The sequence below is a fragment of the Microtus pennsylvanicus genome, chromosome 8, assembly GCF_037038515.1.
Source record: "Microtus pennsylvanicus isolate mMicPen1 chromosome 8, mMicPen1.hap1, whole genome shotgun sequence".
In the NCBI taxonomy this organism is placed as follows: domain Eukaryota; kingdom Metazoa; phylum Chordata; class Mammalia; order Rodentia; family Cricetidae; genus Microtus; species Microtus pennsylvanicus.
The window spans coordinates 11,237,978-11,255,312 of NC_134586.1; positions in this window are offsets into that span (position 1 = coordinate 11,237,978).

Sequence of the window (17,335 nt, forward strand, 5' to 3'; positions counted from 1 at the left end):
AAAAAGGTTAAAATGTGATAAACAATAATCATGAACAAATATTATACTTATTTTTATAGTTCAATATCAAAGTACATTGTTTATAAACAAGGAAAACATACTAATGTATATTCAATTATGTAAAAGTAAAAGCAGAAAGATATTTATAGCCAGAAAATTAAATTTCAAATAAAAGAAATTAAATATAAATGCATTTTTTATTCTATTTCTCTTTAGTCGTAATCAAATGTGTACTCACGTTAAATATCAAGCTCATAGACACTGCAATGCATAAGTTCACTACCCAACATACATGTTGCACAAATTCCCACAGGAAATGAAGCCAAGAATACACAATACAACCAAAGAAGCTAAATAATAGCAGATATGACAGGATTCAAAACAAATCCAATGGAGAAAACAAATGATTTGTAGATGTTGTGGGCACTGATTACACAAATTAAGTTTCACCTATTTACTGAAATAAATACACAGTACATATGGCCATTGAAAGTAATGAGGCAGATATATGTATGAAAACACAAAGGTTCTAACTAGCTGGCTCTTCCATCCCTGTCAGTACTTGGAGCTGGACCTCCGGTCTGAAGCTTGCTAGAGGAGCACTCCCCACTCCCTTCAAGACAGTCAGGCTAAGTTGCTTCACCCTGTCTAACCCTCACAGCCCATGCTGACCTTGCATTTGTGATCATTCTGATTAGGTTTCCCCCTTAGCTGATATTAAAGGCCTACAACACCAAGTCCAGCAAAAACAGTCTGTTAATGACAAGTTTTGAGCTGGGAACTCATGGCTGAGTGCGTTCACATTATTTTTGAATCCCATCTTCACACAGAAATTTTAAAACAAGCACTTGGAAATACAGACTATTTCTTTAAAGACGCAGAGGTAATAACTAATTATTGATTTCCTTTGGAGAGAAAATTTGAAAGGGAGAGGACAGCTACTTCATGTAGTGCACACTTTTATAGAAGTGAAACATTGTCTACATACACACTCTGACTATTCAAATATAGATAAATGACTGTAGTAAGTAAGACATAACACTGAAAGATTTGTAATTAGAGTTGCTTTTGTTTCTCCTGATTATCAGACTTGAGAGCTAGAAAGCCTTGTTGGAAATGGAGCATATTCCCCAAAAACCTGACCTCTAAGGAAGAGCTACATGTTCGCTCACTCATAGAACGGGAGATGAAAGGTGTGTGAATAAACCAAGAAATAAAAACAGCCCAACACTTTTATAAACCAGTGAGAGAGGTAAGCAATTATCTAAGTCACTGTCTTGTTACTGTAAAAAAAATACATAAGCAAAACAATTTGTGGGAGGATGGAACTGTAATTTGTTGGTCACAGTCCATCATGGGATAAGACATGAGAGCTTCATTTTGCTTCTGCTTTTATGAGAGAGAGAGAGAGAGAGAGAGAGAGAGAGAGAGAGAGAGAGAGAGAGAGAGGGAGGGAGGGAGGGAGGGAGGGAGGGAGGGAGGGAGGGAGGGAGGGAGGGAGGGAGGGAGGGAGAGTGAGCGCTCTGGCACGCTCTCGCTTTTTTCCTTGTTCCTCCTTTATCAGTTCAGGACTCAAACCATGGCACTGTCAATGCTCACGAGGGTCTAATTTCTCAATTAAATTTCTCTCAAGAATGCTAATAGACAAGTGTGTGAAATGATCTCGAATCCATTTAGAAGGATAATAACAATATCCCATCACAGTAATCAAATACACTTAGGACTAAGTTGATACTTTGCCTCTCCAACTCCCAATGCACTTGATAACTTTAAGGCTTGATGCCCACTGGAGATGTGCGAGCAGGAGTTTACACACGTGACTGCTGAGAAAAGTGAGGAGAAGGAAATGAAGAAATGGTACTTAAGACAGAACTACAAAGAATGAAGGACAGGCTTCCAGAAGCATGCAGGATTTGTTCAGGAGATAAACAGTAACAGCAGTGTCATAGAAATATTTCTGATAATTTTTGCATATGGGTGATATTTTATCACACGTTTGGATTGTGGGATGCCTCTATAGAACACTTAACCCAACCATTCCTTCACACCTTTATCAATGCTGTGGTAAAAACTCAATAGCTTGTATCTTTGAAATATTCAAGAGTACACGGCTTCATTATTAACTATAGTGAAACTACACTTTAGATTGGATAATATTCTATTTATTTATTCTGTGCGTGTGCATATCCCAGAGCTAATATATAAGACAGAGACAAACTCGCGGGAGTTGGTTCTCCCCTTTTTCTATGTATGGCTCAGGATAGAATTCACATCCTGAGCTTTGGTGAAAGTAACTGATCCATCTCACTGGTCTCCATATAATTTTAAACACAATTTTGAAAGTGAAAAAATAGCACATTGATGAGAACCCTCATATTATAAAAATATTACAAATGTATGAGAAAACAATTACACAAAGATAATACTTATGGGTCAGTGCTTTTGTACATTTAAATATTTATTAATCATTTAGATAATTTGCAAATCTCTATAGTGAGCATATGTAAACATTTAAATTAAAAAATTTGTAACAGAATAACTGTATCAGGGATAGCCCAACACCCAACTTGTCAAATCAGGGAGAACAGCAAAGCAACGAAGTAAATCCCACAGCAGCAAAGCAAAGCTTTTCTATTATGAGCCTGGACCTTAAAAAAAAGTTTTCTGACATTTGTTCTCCATTTGAGCTGAGTGAAAAGCATCACTTGAGATAATTTGTCATTTTGATTTATTATAAAGATTGCAAGTATAGCTCAATATAGGACTCAACATGGCCTCCTCTTCTCAAAAGTGTCCAATCTGGCCTCCTCAGCATCTCAGGATTCTTTATGCAGATCCACAGTGATGGCAGAATGAATTCCCTTCAACTTTTGTAGATTTCATTCTCTATATCTAACATGATGATATTGATGCCAGTAATATAAGAATTTGCAAAAATAATTCTCACAGAAATGTGTGGAGCATATTCCTCTTGCTGAATGTATATACACCATACATATACATATTATAATTAAAATAAACCGTCTGTGTGTAAATATAGATACAGATTGCATATCCTTAGAGTGGAGATAAGATCTCACATTCACAAATACAAATGCATTTTGGAAATGACATTTTTTTAAAGGGAGAGGATTAGATTTTCTCAGAAGTGAAATGTGTAAGGTCTCGATATTTTCCATTTTACACAGATAATTTAAGAGTAAACAGAAGGGATTTAACATTTTTATTTCATTAATAACGTGTGATTTATTTTTGGTACCAAAATGATCTTATTATTTTAGGGTGGGCAGAGATATATGCAAGAAAGAAAGAAGGCCAAAATTTAAGGAAAGGGACTGGAATACAACATGCACACACAGACTTGAAACAATCTGGTCATAGGGTAACAAAATAACAGGTTTCCCTACACATTTCCCCAGCCTCCAAGAACAGTCACTAAATGCTAGCATACAAACAAAAGGGACATATTGCAGAGGTGATTCTTCCAGCTGGGAATATAAAAGGCTTGACCAGCCAAAGTCAACATTTAACAAAGGCCTACCATGAAAAACTCACTCTCTTTCTAAGGAAAAGTGGCATGTTTGAATATGTGGCAACATTTTCATTTCTAAACAGTCACTCATATACCTCAAAATAACCACCAACTTTCCATTTTTTATATAAACCCAGTTTTTCATAAATATCTGCCTTGCTTGCATTTGCATATGGGCTGCTGTCTTTCCATAAACTCAACCCATGTGATGTAGTCTGCGTGGGTAAATGTGGAAAGTCTCTCAGATGGCTTGGATGAATTAGAAGGAAATTAGTTTGCATCTCCCCCCAAGTAGATTGTCACAATCTGTGCATTTTATTTCCCTTGTTATCATATTTATCTCAAAATTCAGATGCCCTCCTCTCCTTCGCCCATCTCCTGGTGAAAACAAACAGGACAAATCAAGGGGACATAATCACCTCATGGTCCTATTTAAGGACCAGACAGTAGTTAAGAGACTGGAGTGAAGAATGAGTATTATTGGTTTAAATTTGGCATGTGACCTTGAAGCGATGTGCCTTGGGAGATGCCCAAGAAAATCTCCATCAAAGCCCTAAGTACAGAAAAGCAAATGCAATTGCTGTGCTGTTTGAATATTGCTGAATCTGGTGTCTGTCGAGATGTCCCTTCAACGGAACCTCTACTTACAGGGACTGCCAAAAGGCGACAAAAATAGGCACCTTCACAGTTTGTTTATAGAATATGGCTGATCTCACTTCTGAGAAAGTTTGTATTTGACACAATACTTATGTACTGTATTAAAACACGATTATTCTTATTCACACCAAACAATTAAGAGGGTTGTGGATTTCAGGCTCACAGTGAAAATTATTTATTGTTTATAGCTCCAAGGGAGCCTTTTCCTAAACTTCCTTCCACTGACTGCCACGCAATAGAAGACTAAAGCCTTAATCTTCAACTCTGATTTTCTCCACAAATGAGAGTCGCCACAAGAACTCAAAATAATTAAGATGTGAAGATGTTTCTCGTTCTCCTAAATTGTGTTGACTTCATCTTCTTTGTGTCTCCTAGTCTTTTACATCTTTATGATGATTATGTCCTAAGATGAATGTCAGTTACCCATTTATATTGTTATGCTGAGAGGTCTTATCTATTTCCCATCAACAACCCTATCTCAGCACGATGGTGCTCTCTCTCTCTCTCTCTCTCTCTCTCTCTCTCTTTCTCTCTCTCTCTCTCTCACACACACACACTCCTACATTAATAAATAAATACAGTCTACTGAGTACTCCGATACAATATTATTTGTATATGATCTCGGGGCTGACCATTGGTTATTAGACAACCAGTGCAGTGTGGTTCTTCCCTAAGGAAGGCCTGGCCTGATCCCAAGATTCTCCACTTGGTTGAAGTTATTTGTCTAGGGTTGAGACCCTGTGAGTGTTCCCTCTTCTATGGTAACGTCTATTATTGCCACCCTTGCTCAAGTCATGTTTAGGCAGCCTTGGTGATGCGACTTTGTGGGAATATTTTCTGACATGCCTAAGAGACACAATCTCACAACAAACTTTCTGCTCCTTAGCTTCTTTAGGTTCGCCAATTGTAGATTCTGTGACCCCTATTTATGGCTAGAAACCAATTATGAGTGAGTACATCCCATGTTCTTCTTTTTGGGTCTGGGATACCTCACTCAGGATAGTGTTTTCTATTTCCATCCATTTGCATGCAAAATTCGAGAAGTCATTGTTTTTTACCGCAGCGTAGAACTCTAGTGTGTATATATTCCATACTTTCTTCATCCATTCTTCCATTGAAGGGCATCTAGGTTGTTTCCAGGTTCTGGCTATTACAAATAATACTGCTATGAACATAGTTGAACAAATGCTTTTGACATGTGATAGAGCATCTCTTGGGTAAATTCCCAAGAGTGGTACAAGGAAAAACATATCGTTATCCTCTTGGATAAGGGAAGTAGACAAAATTGCCGGGGAGAAAAGTGGGATCTTGGGGGTGGGGTGGGAAGGGGGTAAGGGGAGATGGGGAGAGAAAAGGTAGAAGGGAAGGAGGGGGGACTTGGGGAAATAGGAGGATCGGGATAAAGGAAGGTTGGATAGGGGAGCATGGAACCACAATTCTTAGTTAAGGGACCCACTTTAGGGTGGGCAGGAGAATTGACCCTAGAGGGGCTCCCAGGTGCCCAAGCTGAGGTCCCCAGTTAGTTCCTTGGGCAGCTGAGGATAGGGAACCTGAAATGACCCCATTCTAGCGCAATACTGACAAATATCTTGCATATCATCCTAGAACTTTCATCTGGCGATGGATGGAGATAGAGACAGAGACCCACACTGGAGCACTGGACTGAGCTCCCAAAGTCCCAATGAGGAGCAGAAGGAGGGAGAACATGAGCAAAGAAGTCGGGACCACGAGGGGTGCACCCACCCACTGAGACAGTGGAGCTGATCTACTGGGAGCTCACCAAGGCCAGCTGGACTATTACCAAAAAAAGCATGGGATAAAACTGAACTCTCTGATCATGACGAACAATGAGGGCTGATGAGACGCCAAGGACAATGGCACGCAGTTTTGATCCTACGCAATCTGCTGGCTTGGTGGGAGCCTAGCCAGTTTGGATGTTCACCTTCCTAGATATGGACGGAGGGGGGAGGACCTAGGACTTACCACAGGGCAGGGAACCCTGACTGCTCTTTGGACTGGAGAGGGAGGGGGAGAGGAGTGGGGGGGAAGGGGAGAGGGGTGGGAGGAGGGGGAGAAGAGTGGGAGGAGGGGGAGAAGAGTGGGAGGAGGGGGAGGGAAAGGGGAGGCTGGGAGGAGGTGGAAATTTGTTTTTTTTTTCTTTATTCTTCTTTTATCAATAAAAAAAAAAACTTTCTGCTCCTTTGGCTGTTACAATCCTCACACCACTTCCTTCAATGATACTTGAACCTTAGCTGCAGAAGTTGTTCTGTTGATATATCAGGTGGGGCTTGGCACCACAGAATCTCTTGCTCCTCTGCATTCAGATTAGTTGTGATTTTTCTGTTATGGTCTTTGTCTGTTGCAAAGAGAAGTTTCTTTGATAAGGGATCATAACTTTACTTAGGTATTGGATAAATATTTAGATTTCAGTTAAGAATTATGCCAGTCTATTAGATCAGTCACACTGTCTCAGTGGGTGGACCAGCCCCTCGCAGTCTTCACTTCTTTGCTCAACTTCTCCCTCTTCTGCTCTTCAACTGGACCTTGGGAGCTCAGTCAAGTGCTCTGATGTGGGTCTCTGTCTGTATCTCCATCCATTACCAGACAAAGGTTCTATGGTGATATTCGAGATAGTCATCTGTGTGACTATGGGACAAGGCCAGTTCAGGCACCCTCTGCTCGGCTGTCCAAGTACCTAGCTGGGGACAACCCCGTGGACACATGGAATTCCCTCTAGAGCCAAGTCTGTTGCCAACCCTAAAATGGCTCCCTTAATTAAGATATCTTCTTCCCTGCTCCTATATCTGCCCTTCCTCCATCTCAACCCTCCCACTTCCCCAAGCTCTCCCCAATCCTTTCTTTCTCCCTTCTCTTTCCCCCTCTCCCCATCCCCCCACCTCACTCCCACCCTAACCCCCATGCTCCCAACTTTTGCCCAGCTATCTTGTCTTCTTCCAATTTCCAGGAGGATCTACATATGTTTTTCTTTGGGTTTACATTGTTATTTGTCTTCTCTTCGCTTGTGAACTATAGGCTCAATGTCTTATTTTATGGCTAGAGTCCACTAATGAGTGAGTGCATACCATATTCATCTTTTTGGTTCTGGCTTATCTCACTCAGGATAGTGTTTTCTATTTCCATCCATTTGCATGCAAACTCAAGATGTCATTGTTTTTTTTATGTTTTCTATTTATTAAAGATTTCTGCCTCCTCCCCGCCACTGCCTCCCATTACCCTCCCCCTCCCCCGATCAATTCCCCCTGCCTCATCAGCTCACAGAGCAATCCGGGATCCCTGACGTGTGGGAAGTCCAAGGACCACCCACCTCCATCCAGGTCTAGTAAGGTGAGCATCCAAACTGCCTAGGCTCCCCCAAAGCCAGTACATGCAGTAGGATCAAAAACCCATTGCCATTGTTCTTGAGTTCTCAGTAGTCCTCATTGTCCACTATGTTCAGCAAGTCTGGTTTTATCCCATGCTTTTTCAGACCCAGGCCAGCTGGCCTTAGTGGGTTCCCGATAGAACATCCCCATTGTCTCACTGTGTGGGTGCACCCCTCGCGGTCCTGAAATAGCCAGAACCTGGAAACAACCTAGATGCCCTTCAATGGAAGAATGGATGAAGAAAGAATGGAATATATACATATTAGAGTACTACTCAGCAGTAAAAAACAAGGACTTCTTGAATTTTGCATACAAATAGATGGAAATAGAAAACACTATCCTGAGTGAGGTAAGCCAGACCCAAAAAGAGGAACATGGGATGTACTCACTCATATTTGGTTTCTAGCCATAAATAAAGGACATTGAGCCTATAATTCGTGATCCTAGAGAAGCTAAATAAGAAGGTGAATCCAAAGACAAACATATACGCATCCTCCTGAATATTAACCTTCATCAGGTGAGGAAAGGAGACAGAGACCCACATTGGAGCACTGGACTGAAATCTCAAGGTCCAAATCAGGAGCAGAAAGAGAGAGAGCACGAGCAAGGAACTCAGGACCGCGATGTCATTGTTTTTCCACTCTAATGTGTATGTGTTCCACACTTTCTGAGACAGAGTGCCTGGTCTAATGGGAGCTCACCAAATCCAGCTGGACTGGGACTGAATGAGCATGTGATCAAACCAAACTCTCTGAATGTGGCTGACAATGGGGGATGACTGAGAAGCCATTGATAATGGCACTGGACTTGTTTCTACTGCATGTACTGGCTCTTTGGGACCCTAGTCTGTTGGGATGCACAACTTCTTAGGCCTGGATGGAGGGGGGAGGGTCTTGAACTTCCCACAGGGCAGGGTACCCTTCCCTCTCTTAAGACTGGAGGGTGAGGAAGGAGAGTGAGTGTGGGAGCAGGAGGGGAATGGGAGGAGGGGACCTGGATGGAGGAAATTTTTGAATGGAAAAATAAATAAATAAAAAGAATTATGCCAGTCTAGTAAAATTGGGGTTGAAGGTTGTCATGAAGACGCATGCTTCACCGTCTTTGTGCAGTTGGCTATGTTCCCAGTATGATACATGCTTTCCTTCTGGCTGCATGGGTCTTAGTTACAAGTAAAGAGCTATTGGTTAATGACAGGGTACATTTGCCAATGTGCTGTCATTAAAGTTACTTTTCATGCAGGTCTTTGCTGTGTTTCATAGACTGGTTATAGGTGGGTTTGATTGCTGATTGCTTTCCTCCACTGAAAGTTTACATATCACCCTCTACCTATACCATGAAAGATAGTCCTCAGAGAGGAGGCTTTCAGGGTGTGTGTGAGTGAGTGTGTATGTGTGTGTGTGTGTGTGTGTGTGTGTGTGTGTCTGTAATAGGGAGAGAGAAGGGAAAGGGATAGAGAAAATATTAAAGAAAAGGAGGTTATGAATTTGAAAGAGGAAACGAGGGGAGGAGAAGATAACATAATTTTATTATAACTTCAACAAATATTGAAAATATTTCAATGGTGAAATCATCTTGTGATACATTGTTATCTATTGAATGATGGTTCCATTTAGAAATGCCAGCATGTAAAATATCACTAAATTCTTGCAGGTGATCTTACTCCGGTTAGGAAGCAGATATACATGACCTCCATTTTGAATCCGTTGTAGCCCAGGTTGCTTCCAGACCAGCATGTTTCCTTTTTTAGAGTTTCACCACACTTTTCGTTTTCCTACATCTCTCAAAAGGCAGCATGTGAAGATCGCATCTCTATGAATATTGCAAGAAATATGTTAAACAATATGTTAGTATAAACAAGTGAAAAGGTTCCAATGAGATCATCTAGGATCTAGTTCCTCTGGAAGATTTCTAGTCAGAATGAATGAAGTCCTCTAACTAGGATGTCACCCAGTTTTCAGTATGTTAGAAAATAAAAAAGAAAGTAGTAGATGGCATGCATGCTCTTACTGGAAGACAAGCCATATATGATGGATATATCATTTATATTAAAAGTTATTTAATCAGGATAAATTCTTTTTGAGAAGTGCGGAAAACATTTTAGAATATGTCTCTCCTAAAATGAACTAAATGGGTTATGTTTGACTGATTCATTGCAGGAATATTTGTTGAACCTCAGCCATGAACAAAACGAGGAACAAAGCAATTATAGCACTCTCCCTAATGGGAGCTACTAATGACTATTTTTGCTCTGAATTTATGACCTGTGAGATCTGGGGTGTTTTCAAACAATTTTTCCAAGACCTTAGTTAAGTTCTCAGATCTTAAGTAAAATAGAAATGGAAAAAGAAATCAGTTCAAGCCAAAAGGATGATACCTTGAACAACAACCACCACTGAGTCTGCACATTTATATGCCTGAGTCAGTGGTCATCTTCTCTGAGAGCAGAAAAAAAAAGCTGGAAGGGCTGATGGTAGTGCACAAACCAAGAAGCGCTCAGGGTTCTGAACCCATTCACTCACTCCCTACCCACTGTCTATTTCGTTGAATATTTTACCTCTGTTCTCTCACACCATAGTCTCAGAAACAGTTCCTGGAATAATGAATAGCAGAAATAAGAGAAGTATAGAGATAGTCTTGTAAAGTTGTTTCTTTTTACCAAAGTAGAAGAACATATCAGAACCTGTAAAAACCCATTTATTTTCTCACTGAGTAGAAAGGAAACCTAGGAAATTAAATATCTTCAACAGAGACTATTTGCAAACCCAGTGTATGGTGGCTTGACTGTAATCCTAAGATATTTAAGAAGGAATCAAGAAGATCGGGGATCAAGGACATTCATGGTTACACAGATGAGATTATTCACAGTTGTATAATATCCCTTCTCAAACAACAAGAAGAAAAGAAAAAAAAATGCTTCAGTAATAGGAAAAGATCCCTACCCATCATTAAGCCATTCATGGCTAACATGATCTCTTAGAGGGTACAATATTTTTACTGTAGCAAAACCATAGCTTGTTTATTAAAGTAGAGGGAAAATATCACTTAGATAAGTACGCAATGCTATCTGACACATGCATCATCTATACATACATCATCAAAATCATGACTTTTTTAAGTGTTCATTGTTTCATCTAACTGGACAGTGGATTCCAAATTCTGTGACCTCTTCAGGTAATTCTATTCATCATTGCTTCTATTTTTCTACTTTTAATCAACAATACTTTGTGTTATCCTGAATGCTGTGCACACTTTAGGAAATTAATGCAGCATTAACGGTTACTGACAATCTCAAATTCCAAATTGAACCAAACTTTTCTTCCTATCTCTATATTGGACTCTGGCAAATTACTCCCCCCCACACACACACAAACATACACACATACACACAGCTCACATCAAAAGAAATAAATTTCTTTAAAATTGTTTTATTAGGCAAAATGGAAATAATACATTGCTTCAAATGATATGTTGAGTTAGAATTTACCAAATGTGACCCTAAGTCATCAAGTCTTGCAGGCTTGTGATTTATAGATGGAAATGATCATGGGCAGGATGAAGATATAGCCGTGGGTAGGGGAAATCAGTCAGTTGATTTTCTGACACACAGACCTGAGGCCCTGAGTTCAAGTTCCCGTTGCTCATACAAAATCTGGTCACAGTGATGTGTTTGCAATCTGTTGTTGAGGAACTGAGGACAAGGGCACTCACCGGCCAGCTGACCTCGCAGAATGGACAAACTCTTTTGTTTCAGTTTCAGAGAGTGATCCAAGAAGACACTCATCACTGACTCTGATTTACACAGACACACACACACACACACACAGACACACACACACACACACACACCATACACAAATAATAAAAGATGTGAAAGAAGGAAGCCATAGCTAAATAAATAAATAAATAAATAAGGAGAGGTCTAACCAAGAGGTGCATAAAGAAAAAGAATCATTAGCAGCAAAAGAAAAAATAAAATAAAGATGCAAAGTGAAGTATAAATATTGCTATTGTAACAATACAGTACAATTAGGCTTGTCTGATTTTCAAACATCCCCTGTGTATGTGTGTATATTTCTACATAATAATTTAGTTTGATACCCAAATAGATATAAATAATTTTGAAAGAAAATCTACAATGATATTGATGAAATAATATTCAGTAAGATGTCACCAAGCATAAATCAATGGTTAAATAAAAATGTTTGATATAAATAATTTAAGAATACAAGTGTGGTATATGATCATATAGTCTACTAAAACGAGTTATTATACTTGTACATTAAAGGGGAAAACTCACAACAATGACGACAAGACTGATGGAAGGCTTTAGAAAAACTTCAAAGCCCATGATGGCTACAGATCTCTTAGGATATTAGAATTAGATAGATACAATTAACACATATTGATCAGAATGGTAAAAGTGAAATGATTTAGTGGGCCAAGTGCTTTCTTTAAGATCCAAGTTCAAATCCCTGATACCTATGTAAAGCTGGGTGAAGAAGGTAACCTCTGTGATCCCATACAGGTCAATGAAAAGCAGCCTGGAACACCCATGGAAGAATATGCAGAAAGCACCAAACAACAGTAACAAATAAAAAAGGCCATTTTCAAATAGGTGAATGTGATAACTAGCGGCGACAGCCGCCCTCTCTTCTGCGCATGTCTGTCATGGCACCTACATGCCTGCACTTGATAAGTACATTTGTCACATCATAAGCACAGGGACAAATACACCCATTATATATGAACACAGAAAAATAAATTTAGAAATTAAAAGTAAAAAGTGAATGACAGCCAAGGGTGTTGGTACATGCCTGAAATGCTATGATTCCAGAGGTAGAAGCAGGGGGATTAAGAGTTCAAAGCCAGTGTCAACCTCACTGACATGTGTGACATGAGCCACTGTTCCCTTAAAGAAGCAAAACAAGGCAGCAAGAAAATGCCCAGTTGCCACATTTGGTTAAAGATGCGGAGCTATTGAACCATTATGACCCTGATGTAATTGGCAATAATTACCACAATGACTTTGGAAAGTGGATGACAGAGTCAGCAAATGCTAAATATTTGCATCCTCAACTGCCCCTCACTTCTCTGAACTGCAAAAGATGTTTTAAATATTTTCTCAAGCTGAGAAAAGTTTCAGGAGGGTTCTTCCTCACTTTAGAGTTGCTCTCAGATGCTGACCTCATTTTCTTAAACCATTTACATGAGAGACAACTGCGACTATAAGTTATTCCTCTGCCCTTATGGAGCAAATGTAAATCTTTTCAAAAGCCTATTGCCAGTCTCACAACCCAGACCAGCATTCTGGAAGAGTTTGGAGCCTTCTTCAGTTCCGTTTTTCCAGTATCTTCGAGTTTCTATTATATAAATCTTTCACTTATTTTCTTACAGTCATTCCATGAGCTTTTGAGCTATTGTGAAAGAAGTATTATTTCCTGACCTTTATCCTCAATATGTTTGTCTGTCATTTCCATAAATGAAGGCTGTTAATTTTTGTGTTAATTTTGTATTCTAAGACATTGCTAAAAGTGTTTATGAGCTGTAGAATTTTTTTAGTGTAGTTTTTAGGGTCTATTGTGTAAAAAAATCTTGTCATCTACAAATAAAGATATTTTGATTTCTTCCTTTCCTAATTGTTACATCTTTGATCTCCTTTGGTTCTGTTTTGCTCTAGCTAAGATTTCAATTTCTATAATTTTTCTTATCAAACCTCTGCTCTGAGATATTGGGGAACTATGCAGAATAGAAGCAGGAAGAGTGTAAGAGTAAGAATAGGTGGATGAAGCCAAGCAGTGATTTCCAGACAAAACAGAGCTGATGGACACAAGAAATTGAGAAACTGTGGTAGCACACACAAAACCTGCATAGATTCAAGCCAGAAGTTTCCAACATTGGGGGATGTGGACAAGAGCATCCCTAAGCAAAAAACTCCCGCCATTTGAGTCTGCTTTCAAAGGAAAAAATATTTATCACTAATGCAGTTTTCATATACTAGATTTAAGGGAGGGTCCCATGCCTGGAAGTAGATTTCCAGCTTAAAATGAACTGAATGGTATTTTTGTAGACTTTTTGTCTCATATCATTTGTTTGGGAATGTTTTGTTGTACTGGTGTTTTGCTTTTATGCTATGGTTTACAGGTTCGTGCTTTTATGAAGTGTGTGTGTGTGTGTGTGTGTGTGTGTGTGAATATCTGTGTCTATGCATTCCTTGTATTCCCCTTTTTTCTTTTTTTTAATTCTAGTTTGTTTAATTTTGCTGTTTGCCTGTTTGTTTTCTATTTTTTTTATTTATTAAAAATTTCCACCTCCTCCCATCTCCCCATTCCCCTCCCCCTCCCTCCCCCCCTCCCTCTCCAGTCCTAACAGAAGTCGGGGTGCCCTGCCCTGTGCGAAGTCCAAGGCCTTCCCCCCTCCATCCAGGTCTAGGAAGGTGTGCATCCAAACAGATTAGGCTCCCCAAAAGCCAGTACATGGAGTAGAATCAAAACCCCCAGTGTCATTATCATTGGCATCTCACTCTGCCCTCATTGTCAGCCACATTCAGAGAGTCTGGTTTGATCACATGCTCGTTCAGTCCCAGTCCAGCTGGCCTTGGTAAGCTCCCATTAGATCAGTCCCACCTTCTCCGTGGGTGGACTCACCCCTCGCAGTCCTGACTTCCTTGCTCATGTTCTCCCTCCTTCTGCTCTTCATCTGGGCCTTGGGAGCTCAGTCCAGTGGTCCAATGTGGGTCTCTGTTTCTATCTCCATCCATCACCAGATGAAGGTTCTATGGCTATGGGAGAAGGCCAGTTCAGGATTCCTCTCTTCTGCTGCCCAAAGGCCTAGCTGAGGAAATCCCCTTGGACACCTGGGAACTCCTCTAGAGCCAAGTCTCTTGCCAACCCTAAAATGGCTCCCTTAGTTAAGATATATGCTTCCCTGCTCCCATATCCACCCTTCTTCCATCTCAACCATCCCATTCCCCCAAGCTCTCCCCAATCCTCCCCTTCTCCCTTCTCTCTCCCCATCTCCCTTTCCCCCACCCCCGTGCTCCCAACTTTTGCCAGGGGATCTTGTCTACTTCCAATATCCAGGAGGATAAATATATGTTTTTCTTTGGGTTCACCGTCTTATTTAGCTTCTCTAGTATCACAAACTATAGGCTCGATGTCCTTTGTTTTGGGCTAGAATCCACTAATGAGTGAGTACATACCATATTCATCTTTTTGGGTCTGGGTTATCTCACTCAGTAAAGTGTTTTCTATTTCCATCCATTGACATGCAAAATTCAAGATGTCATTGTTTTTTACCACTGAGTAGAACTCTAAAGTGTGTATGTGCCACACCTTCTTTATCTATTCTTCTACTGAGGGGTACCCAGGTTGTTTCCAGGTTCTGACTATTACAAATAGTGCTGCTATGAACATAGTTGAATAAATGCTTTTGTAGTATGATTGAGCATCTCTTGGGTATATTCCCAAGAGTGGAATTACTGGATCCTGAGGTAGGATGACTCCCAGTTTCCTGAGAAACCACCACACTGATTTCCAAAATGGTTGCACAAGTTTGCATTCCCACCAACAATGGATGAGTGTTCTCCTTACTCCGAATCCTTTCCAGCATAGGCTATCATTGGTGTTTTTTATTTTAGCCATTCTGACAGGTATAAGATGGTATCTCAAAGTTGTTTTGATTTGCATTTCCCTGATTGCTAAGGAGGTTGAGCATGACCTTAAGTGTCTTTTGGCCATTTGAACTTCTTCTGTTGAGAATTCTCTATTCAGTTCAGTACCCCATTTTTTTAATTGGGTTAATTAGAGTTTTAACGTCTAGTTTCTTGAGTTCTTTATATATTTTGTAGATCAGACCTTTGTTTGATGCAGGGGTGGTGAAGATCTTCTCCCATTCAGTAGGTTGCCTTTTTGTCTTAATGACAGTGTCCTTTGCATTACAGAAGCTTCTCAGTTTCAGGAGGTCCCATTTATTCATTGTTCCTCTTATTGTCTGTGCTACTGGGGTTATATGTAGGAGGTGGTCTCCTGTGCCCATGTGTTGCAGACTACTTCCTGTTTGTTTTCTAAAAGAAAAAAACAAGATGGAAAAAATTGAATGTGCGGGCATTGTCTTGCAGTTAGAGGTAGGGAAACCACCATGATTAGAACAGAGTGTAGACAAAAACATTATTTTCAGTAATAAAAAGGAAAGAGTAAAAGAGTTGAGTCTGAAAGGAAACTGAGGGGGAGTGGATCTGTGGGAGAGAGGAGGTTGAGGGGGAACTGAAGGGAGTGGAGTGAGGGAAAACTGTGGTCCAGATGTATTGTATGAGAGAAAAACCTACTTTCAATCAAAAAAAGAGCTGGGTGAAGTCAGACGCCCCTGGTGCACTCCTTTAATCCCAGCTCTCCAGAGGCAGAGGCAGGTGGATCTCTGTTAGTTCATGATTGGTCTGATTTACAAAGCAAGTTTCAGGACAGCTAGGGGAACACAGAGAAACCCTGTCTTGAAAATAGAAAAACTAACTAACTAACTAAATAAATAAATAAATAAATAAATAAATAACAGAGTTAGGAGACATCTTTCTAAATTGTAATTGATGCAAATTCAAAGGGAAAGTTGGTCTCCTTGTCTCTATGAGATCTGAAGGCTTTCAGTTGGTGTCTCGTTCTAAATTTCTAAGCTATCTTCTATCTTGAATCTAAATAATTAAAAGTAGTGTCTGAGATATAGCCACCCCAGTTTCTAATGGTCTTCCGACCCACTCATAATGTAACACAGTTCAATTAGAACTCTGCTCTTTAGACCCCATTGTTAGGCCTTTAATGGATTTCCTTAGCTGTTTAAGGTTGTGGACTATAAGTTGTAGCTCAATGTTTATAACAGAACCAAGACCACATATACCACCAAAAGAATGGACTAGAAAATTCATGGCAGCACCCTTCAATATAATCTTAAACCTGAAATTAAACCATTGTATATCAGTAGTTGAATGCACATGTAAATAATCACATAGTCACAAAAGAGTAGTTATTGACCTTGAGAGCAAACAGGCTACAATGCTAGGAAAGAATACCATTACACACACACACACACACACACACACACACACACACACACACACCGAGAGAGACAGAGAGATACATACACAACATAAAGTAAAATAAATCAGTCACAAACTAGTATATTGTATTTGATTTAACTTCTATAAATTACTAAAAAAAGTGTGGCTTATATATGATTCTAGGAATGTGGTTAGTGAGTATTCTTGGTGGGAACATTAAGAGAGTTACTCAAAGAGTGATGGACAGATTCTGTCTCCTGTTCAAGAAACTGGTTCTTAGAGTGAATTCAGATTGTGAAAACTCAGCACACCGGATGGCTATGAACGATGCACTTGTCTTTATGGATATTGCATTGAACACTAAAAAGTCACCCAGGGATCTTGTTAAACATACAGACTTTAGGGCTGCCTTTCCAGAGCCTCTGATTTAGAATATCTATGAAGGCGCTGTGATGGGAGGGAGTACTTTAAGAAGCAGGTGGTCTTGGCACACTGGAAAATGCTGCTTTTGAGGGCCATAAGGTAATGAAACTCTAGCTACAGAGTTTTTCAAAAGACCGACAAGAATTAAAATCAAAAAGGAGAAAACCTAAGCTTGACAAAGGACCAAAACAGTGTCTACGTGTTATCTGTCTGGGAACAGGGGCACAACATAAAAGTAAATAGGTATGATTTGGTAAATCAAGTGAAAGGCTCTTTCTACTTCAGCTTGGCATGTTT